Source organism: Erithacus rubecula (assembly GCF_903797595.1).
Source record: "Erithacus rubecula genome assembly, chromosome: 22".
NCBI lineage: Eukaryota > Metazoa > Chordata > Aves > Passeriformes > Muscicapidae > Erithacus > Erithacus rubecula.
In genome coordinates this window covers 8,363,437-8,371,130 of record NC_136674.1, presented here as the reverse complement: position 1 = coordinate 8,371,130, position 7,694 = coordinate 8,363,437, and the positions used below count along the sequence as shown (strand labels likewise).

Here is a 7,694-nt window from a genome sequence, read left to right as displayed (position 1 = left end):
TTCCCTTGAGAAAGAATTTTTGTTCCCCACTTTAGACTTTGCATAGCATTATTGCAGGTAATAGCCTTTTGAGAGCAGTGATTAAATGCACAGGCTGAACAAGGCTGTACATATTGTGCATTACATTCCAGCTGATTGCATTAAATATTCCAGATTCACGGGGTCCTCTCAGTAGATGCAATGCTCTGCTGAGCAAAATCGTCATCAATATTTAAATGTTCTTTCAAACCAAGCTGTAGCAGCCCCATTTGATACCTAGCAATGGAAATGATGTCTCAGATTGCAATAGGTTTCACCCTTCACCAATATCTTCTGTAATTACAACCCTATGCTCCCTCCCTTCTTGAGCCCACCTCAGTCAGGAATCTGATGTCACAGTCCACACTCTGATCCCAGAATCCTGCTGTCCTGCCAATGGAAAGCAGATGACCTTTTGATGTGATGTCAAGAAACTCCAAATCCATTTGGCTTCTTAGGGCCCCCTGGAGAAGCCTGAGGGCATTTCTGCTTTCATCACAACATGCTCCAAAGCCCCTCCTGGGCCAGGTGACTCCTAGAGGCCTTCTCCTTCCTGGGGAGGAGATGTGGAGCTTTGGGTCTCATGTCTTCCAAGTGTACTCTGGCTGATGGGGGATAAGCATCCTGTACCCATTTTTCCAAGTGTGTTTCCCAGAATCTTTTAAAAGGAGGGGCTGCAGCACCTGTGCTAAGTGGTAAATTCAGCTGTTCTTCCAGCTGCATAGCATGAATGGAGACAGGGAGGGAAGTATGCTTTTCCTCAGATACAAATAACTGAACTTAGAGCAATAATAAAACATTATATGCTACGTTAGATCTTCCACTTAAAATAAAATCCTGTGACACGGAAATATCATCATAATTTCTATCTTGTCAGAAGTAACTAACCCATTTGAGAGTAAATATAATAGATCAAAATGGATGCTTCTTAGCAAAAGAGTCTGTGTAAATAAAAACAGTGGAGATTAAAGGGCTAACAACAATGGTCTTTGCTGCTGAGTCTCCAGCAGCACCCTGTGTGCATCCCCAGCAATACGTTTACAAGGAAGATTTAGGAACTAAATCTATGATATTACTTCTCCCCTGTCAATAATCTTAGCCTTAGGCACACATGCCGATGGAAAAGAAGGCTGGAGTTCAAAGATGTGGGACATGAGAAACTAGCAGGGATGATTTTCACCTGATATCACATCATCAGAAACTGCTACACAAAATTATTGTGAATTATGGGGGCCTGCTGTGCATTTGATTTCCCACAGCTGCTACCACAGCAGTCACTTTCCTGAAAATTAAGTGCATGTTTCATCTGCTCACAGAAAGGGAAGAGGCGAAAAAGGTAAAGGAAGAAAAATTTATGATGGAAAACCCACTGAAATCTCCTGTGCCATGGCAGCCACAGGCTGTCCCTGGGACAAGCAGCAGGGACACGGGCCGGTGTCACTCAGAGCCAGAGCTGTGTCCAGCCACTGCAGGATGTTCAATCCATTTACATTCCCCACAACTCACTGCTGTCTCATCTCCAGCGAGGGACACTACACAAAGCAGATTATTGCACTCCTCTTTGCACAAAGCAGATTATTGCACTCCTCTCTCCACAGCAGCATTGCTGACAGTGGCTGGCACTGCCAGGAGCTGCGCTGGAGCAAGATGAGAGCTCTGCATCTGTGAGGAGAGAGGCAGGAAACAGGATTCTTCCATTGCTACATGTGAAACTGTGCAAGGAAAACCTTGGAAAAATGGGGATTTGGGTGAGGGGAACCTCTAAGGGAAAACAAAGAGCAGGTCCCAGCAGGGACACCCCTGAACCGCCCAGTTTTGAGTGGGGGGCAATTGTGGCAATTGTCTGTATTGTTGGGTTATTTTTATTTTGGGAAGGGAGGATGTTTTCCGAGTGGGAAGTGGATCTGGAGGGGGTGGGCAGGGTGGTTTTGGGGGGACTAAGGACAGGGGTTCCCCCCCAGACTTCTCCTCCTCCCTTCCTGCTTTGTGTAATGGCAGTGATGCATTTCCTGCAGCAGTGCATCCAGGGACTTTTTTCCTCCCTTTTTGCACCTTTCCCCTCACCTATCCCACCCTTTTCCCTCTCATGTTGCCTGCCCTTTTTCATCTCATCTTTGCTGTTTTTCCCCTCAACTTTCCCAACCTTTTCCACCCTCACGTTTCCTGTCCTTTTGCCTCTCACATTTCCCCCTCTTTTTCCCCTCATGCTTCTTGCCGGTTTTCCCCTCACATTTCCCACCCTTTTCCCCCTCACGTTTCCTGCCCTTTTTCATCTCATCTTTCTGGTTTTCCCCTCACATTTCCCCCCCTTTTCCCCTCACGTTTCCCACCTTATTTCCTCTCATCTTTGCTGTTTTTTCCCTCACATTTTCTGCCCTTTTCCCCCCTCACATTTCCCACCCTTTCCCCCCTCACATTTCCTGCCCTTTCCCCCCTCACATTTCCTGCCATTTTTCCTCTCACATTTCCCACCCTTTCCCCCCTCACGTTTCTTGCCCTTTTCCCCCTCACGTTTCCCACCCTTTTCCCCCCTCACATTTCCTCCCCTTTTTCTCCTCATGTTTCCTGCCGTTTTCCTCCTCACACTTCCAGCCCTTCTTCCCTCACATTTCTGTCCCTTTTGGGCAATCCCAGCGCTGGGTTTGAGTGCTCTCCTGGGCTCGGTGCTGCTCCATGCACAACCTGAGCAGAGAGGTCACGGCTCCAATGCTTTTCCCTCCTCCACCACTGGCATTCTGCACTGACAAACGCTGGCCAGAAAAGCCATGTGGTTATTTAATTTGCAGGCAGAATTTGCTAGCGTGGAAACAAAGATACTTCAATCACGTTTTTGTGTCCTGAGCTCGCCAAGTGCTTCTCTGAGTGCTAATTAAATTCCACAAGCTCCTCAAACAGCAGGTCAGTCCAATCCAACACTGCTGGGGCTTTGTTTCCTATGAAAGTGCTGCAAAGGTGCCCGTGCTGGCTGGCTCTGTGCATATCTGCATGTCCTCCCCTCAACACCTGCTGGAACCACTGGCACAGTTAAAGATGGCTTGACAGAGGCAGAATTCCCAGAGAAAATGAATCTCTGAAATCCTGTTTGTGGCCATGGCCAGCAGGTCAAGGTGCCTGTTGTGTGAGCTCATGGGGCTGTGCTGGCAGAAAAGGCCTTATCCAAGGAAAAGCTTCTGCCAAAGCTCATAGTTTCTCAGACACTGAAATAAGAGAGAGATATCCAGAAGAAGCTGGACTTGGGACATTTTGACTCACAAAACAATTTCTGGACCAGGGGAACATGGAGGTTAGCAAACCTGGTCTGGCCTTCCACCAGCTGATGCAAACCGTGCCCAGATCCAGGATCTCAGTGCAGAAACCCTGACATTTCCTTGGGCAGTGATGCCTTGAACTTCATCCCCTGTGGCACTCACAATGACTACTTTGATTTTTGCACTGCTCCCAGCACCACTGGATCAATCCCAGGGAAAACCAGGAGCAATAAAATCAAGTCTTCAGTGGGCCTCTTTCTGTGTCTGGACATCTGCTAGAAAAGTGATATTGTCACTAGGCCTTGAAGTTTTAGCCCCTTCTTTTCAGAAAGGAGATTGGTATGGGCCCTTACAGTAATAACTAATAAAATTGCTTCTCTCAAAGAGAAGTTTTTATAAGATAGAATGGAATATGGATCCAGAGAAAAAAAAAATAAAAGTCACTCTGATTCCTGAAGCAATTTCATCCACACAGTTTGCCTTCAGATCTTTACAGGACTTCTTCTGGGGTTTTGGGGGTATTTATCTTCACACAGGGGGTCTGGGGGACAGGGTTCATCTGAGACAAGATAGGAGGCTTAACAACTGCCACCTTATTTCCATTAGCACTTGTTTTGCAAAGAGACAAGTTCTCCTTTATTATGAAGATGAGGCAAAGAAAAAATGACTGGAACTCATTTTAATGGTAAATTTGCTTTGGTATCAAGCTGATACTTAAGACAGATATGAAGTTATTTTCTGGGCGAGTCAACTGAATATCAATTGAATTCTTATATAATGAGGAAAATGACTGAAATTTGGGGTTAATTGGGAGTATTGCAAACAGAGGAAAATGGAAAAGCCTGAAAGTGCAAACATATAGTAGTACCTCTTCAATACAGTGTGCACTCAATTGTAACTTCTTTGCCTGAAAGAAAAAAAACTAACTCGAGAGGCAGTGGTGAGCATTTCTTTGATCTAGATTGTGACTCGGGTGAGAGATGGAGCATGATGAGAAAAGGAAAGGAATGAGATTTTCTTTAATTCAAAGCATCTTCAGCTGTTAAAATTTTGGCCATGCCTAGAAAACAATAATGGAAGAAACAGCCCTTGGTGATAAATATCTGCTTTCTTTTGAAATTTCTGTTCCAGCAAGCCAGTCCCTGTCACTCTTATGTCTGACCCCTAATATAATAAAAATAAATACAGCTTCAAGGGGTTTGCCTCTTGCTCTGCTCTCTCTAACCTGCTGGGTAGCTTCCACCAGAAGTGGCTGTCACTGCTCATTTGTGCACAGATGGGGCTCTCTGGGCAGACAAGGCCTTCCATCAGCTGGAACCCTCCAGTGGGAGCAGCCCAATCCATCCCAGCATTTCCCGGGATGCAGCAGAAGCAAACACAGCAGCACCACTGTGCACAGGATCATTAGCAGAGGAGAAACAGGGCTGAATTTCTCTGATTTCCAAGACAGCAATGCCAACAATAGAGGAAAAGAGATTATCTTTTTTTCTCCCAAGGTTGGGAGCGCTGTTTCAGGTTTCATGCCATGCAGAAAGCAATAATAACCTGCTCTGAAAGCTGCTCGCTGCACAATAGCAAATTGCTCATGGGCAGTGATGGCAAAATTTAATCCCTGTTCTTAGAATGCATCCCACATAGCCACTCAAGACAACATAATAGCACTTTTGTAGCTCTCTTCTACAAACATCACTTTGAAAAGGATACAGCTGTGGAGGGGAGTCTCCACGTGCGTCATTTTTGGCTGGCTACCAAGTCATCAGAGCTCAGACACACTGTGCTCCCTCACACAGCTCTGCCAGCTACTGCAGAGTCACGCCTGGGGAAGGCAGAGGAAATTGATGGAGCTGTGTGAGCAGGAAACGCAAGGATAAAATTCAGTTGCTGGCCAGATGATCAGGTTAGGAATTCATTTTCTGAAGAACTGGAATGAGAGAAAATCAGGAGATGGCTCCAATCTGGGATTTAATTTACAATCCATAAGGCACTGACTGTATGGATCATTTGAGATTCTGAAGCTGCAGATGTTCCAAACATCAGCCACTCCTCCCTACACAGAGGAGGTCAGTCAAGACCACAGAGAGCACCAGCAGCTCCTCCTTCCACCTTCTTTCCATTGTTCTCTTGAGCTGTCAGTCACACTGCTTCCAGCTGCCAAATAAATCAGCTAAGTGGCCAAAGGAGGCCCAAGTCCACCAGTTTGCTGTCACTACTCCACTGGCTCTGCACAGCACCAGCAGTGCCCCATGTGCTGATCAGCAGTGTGAGGACACTGCTCTCTGCAGAAGGGGAACCAGCCTGGAGAGCAGCTTGGGGTGCTGAGTCCACCGTGGGCTGTGCTCTGCTCAGACACTGCTGGGCTGCCAGGGGATGCCACTGCTCCTCCAGAGCAGCTTCCAGTGCTGCTGCTGCCCTGAGCCCTGCTGGCAGCACTGCACACACAGTGGCTGTGTGAGGCTGGCAGCACTGCACAGGCATTGGCTGTGTGAGGCTGGCAGCACTGCACACACAGTGGCTGTGTGAGGCTGGCAGCACTGTCACAGGCATTGGCTGTGTGAGGGTGGCAGCACTGCACACACAGTGGCTGTGTGAGGCTGGCAGCACTGTCACAGACAGTGGCTGTGTGAGGCTGGCAGCACTGCACACACAGTGGCTGTGTGAGGCTGGCAGCACTGCACAGGCAGTGGCTGTGTGAGGCTGGCAGCACTGCACACACAGTGGCTGTGTGAGGCTGGCAGCACTGTCACAGGCAGTGGCTGTGTGAGGCTGGCAGCACTGCACACACAGTGGCTGTGTGAGGCTGGCAGCACTGAACAGACAGTGGCTGTGTGAGGCTGGCAGCACTGCACAGACAGCCTGACTCCAGCAGGGCCAGGCTGGAAGTGCTGGCACATGCACTGCTGGCACAGCTGTGCCATGAGAGGGACAGGGTTCCACTGTTCCACTGTTCTCCACTGAGGAGGTGGCATGAGCAGCTGAGAGCAGTGCAGAATGCAGCTCACACAGCCAGGTTCAGAAGAGGCACTTCCACTCTGGCAGCAAAGTTGTGCTGGAGGGCTGCAGTAAGCAAGGGAGGAAGAGCTCAGGTTCTCAGTCAGCTGTGGACCAGAAGGAGCAAGAATCCCCTCCAGAGCTGACCAAGGCTGCTTGTGCTTTGAATCTCTACCAACCTGCTGTCAGCTGTTTCTGAAAGCACCAAGGAGTATCAGCCAGAATTAGTTTATGCATAACAAGTCCAAGGAAACTATAAGCTTCTTATGGATCACTCCAAGAGAGAGCGTTACTACGTGTATCCTGTGATACCACTTGGGCCTCTGCATCTCAATAATTGTACAAAGAATGTCCTTAGAATGGTCTAGTTCTCACCACAAACCTTTGGGGTGTGTTCTGCCTTCCTGGCACAAATAAAGATACAGGATTTTGAGTGAATTGCCTAATAATTCTGTCACGAGCTGATCTCCTTTCTCCTTCCTCCCCACCTCACCGTATTACTGATGGGAACAAGGGAGTTGTTATCAATCAAGGCAAGCTACATTGTGATCTCTGCAACTGAAATCCATTTCAGATTGGAGGATAAAATGTGATTATATTTACACTTCCTTGACACAATTCAGGCAGCAAAATAACAGCCTTCTACAGACATTTTTCTTCTTCATATTTAGATTTGTCAGTATTGTGGAACTGTGTGAGAAGGGAGGGAATTATTATACAGCTGGGATTCAGTGATACATTTTAGTTGCCTCACAGATGAAGATGTTCACTTTATTGTGTTGTCTTCCCATCTTTTTCATCTCCGGGTTCCTTGAATACTGTCCAGAGCATCCTCCAGATTGATGAAATTGCACTTCAATCAATACAGTTCTATGTAAATCTATTTTTAGTTTTGACATATCCCATAAATTATTACTACTTCTAACCTTAATTGTTCTGTATTCATTATAGGAGATGGAATTTTGAATTCATGCAGCTGTTTACAAATTAAATTTACAATTAATGAAGAAAGTAGGAGATTAGGCACTTCATATTTCCCAAACTACATTTGAAAAGGATATTATCAGGCTTTATATGTCAAATTATGTTTGCACCTTTTGATATTAAAGGTGTCAGCTCCAAAAAATCCCAGAAATTAAAAATCTAGTTTGACCCACATGATCTGGGTTTACCTAAGGTTGAGCTTGATGTTCTGGTTGGAGCAAACACTATTCCTCATAACAAAAGTTCATTTCCAGTAGACAACACTATGTTCTCTTTCCAGCACCAGCAATGATATTGAGCCCATCAACCCTACCCAGAGCATAAGGAAGCCTCCCTTTAGAGGAGTACCTGGCACTGTGTGACCTAGGCACCATCAAAAAAAACCCCACAGCTTTTCTCTGAAGTGAAAACAATTCTACTCTCAGAATTTTACATGTTTTTAGGAATTGCATTCCA

The 7,694-nt window shown here is 46.5% G+C and overlaps 1 long non-coding RNA gene across 1 annotated transcript; it reads right to left on the bottom strand.

The window, feature by feature from the left end:
* Positions 1 to 3,875: 3,875 nt before the first annotated feature.
* LOC306811228 lies at positions 3,876 to 5,586 on the bottom strand. Its single transcript, XR_013776635.1, has 2 exons — positions 5,460 to 5,586; positions 3,876 to 5,110 (listed from the first exon to the last, which is right to left on the bottom strand). It is a non-coding gene; the product is annotated as an uncharacterized lncRNA (long non-coding RNA).
* Between the last annotated feature and the right edge of the window lie 2,108 nt (positions 5,587 to 7,694).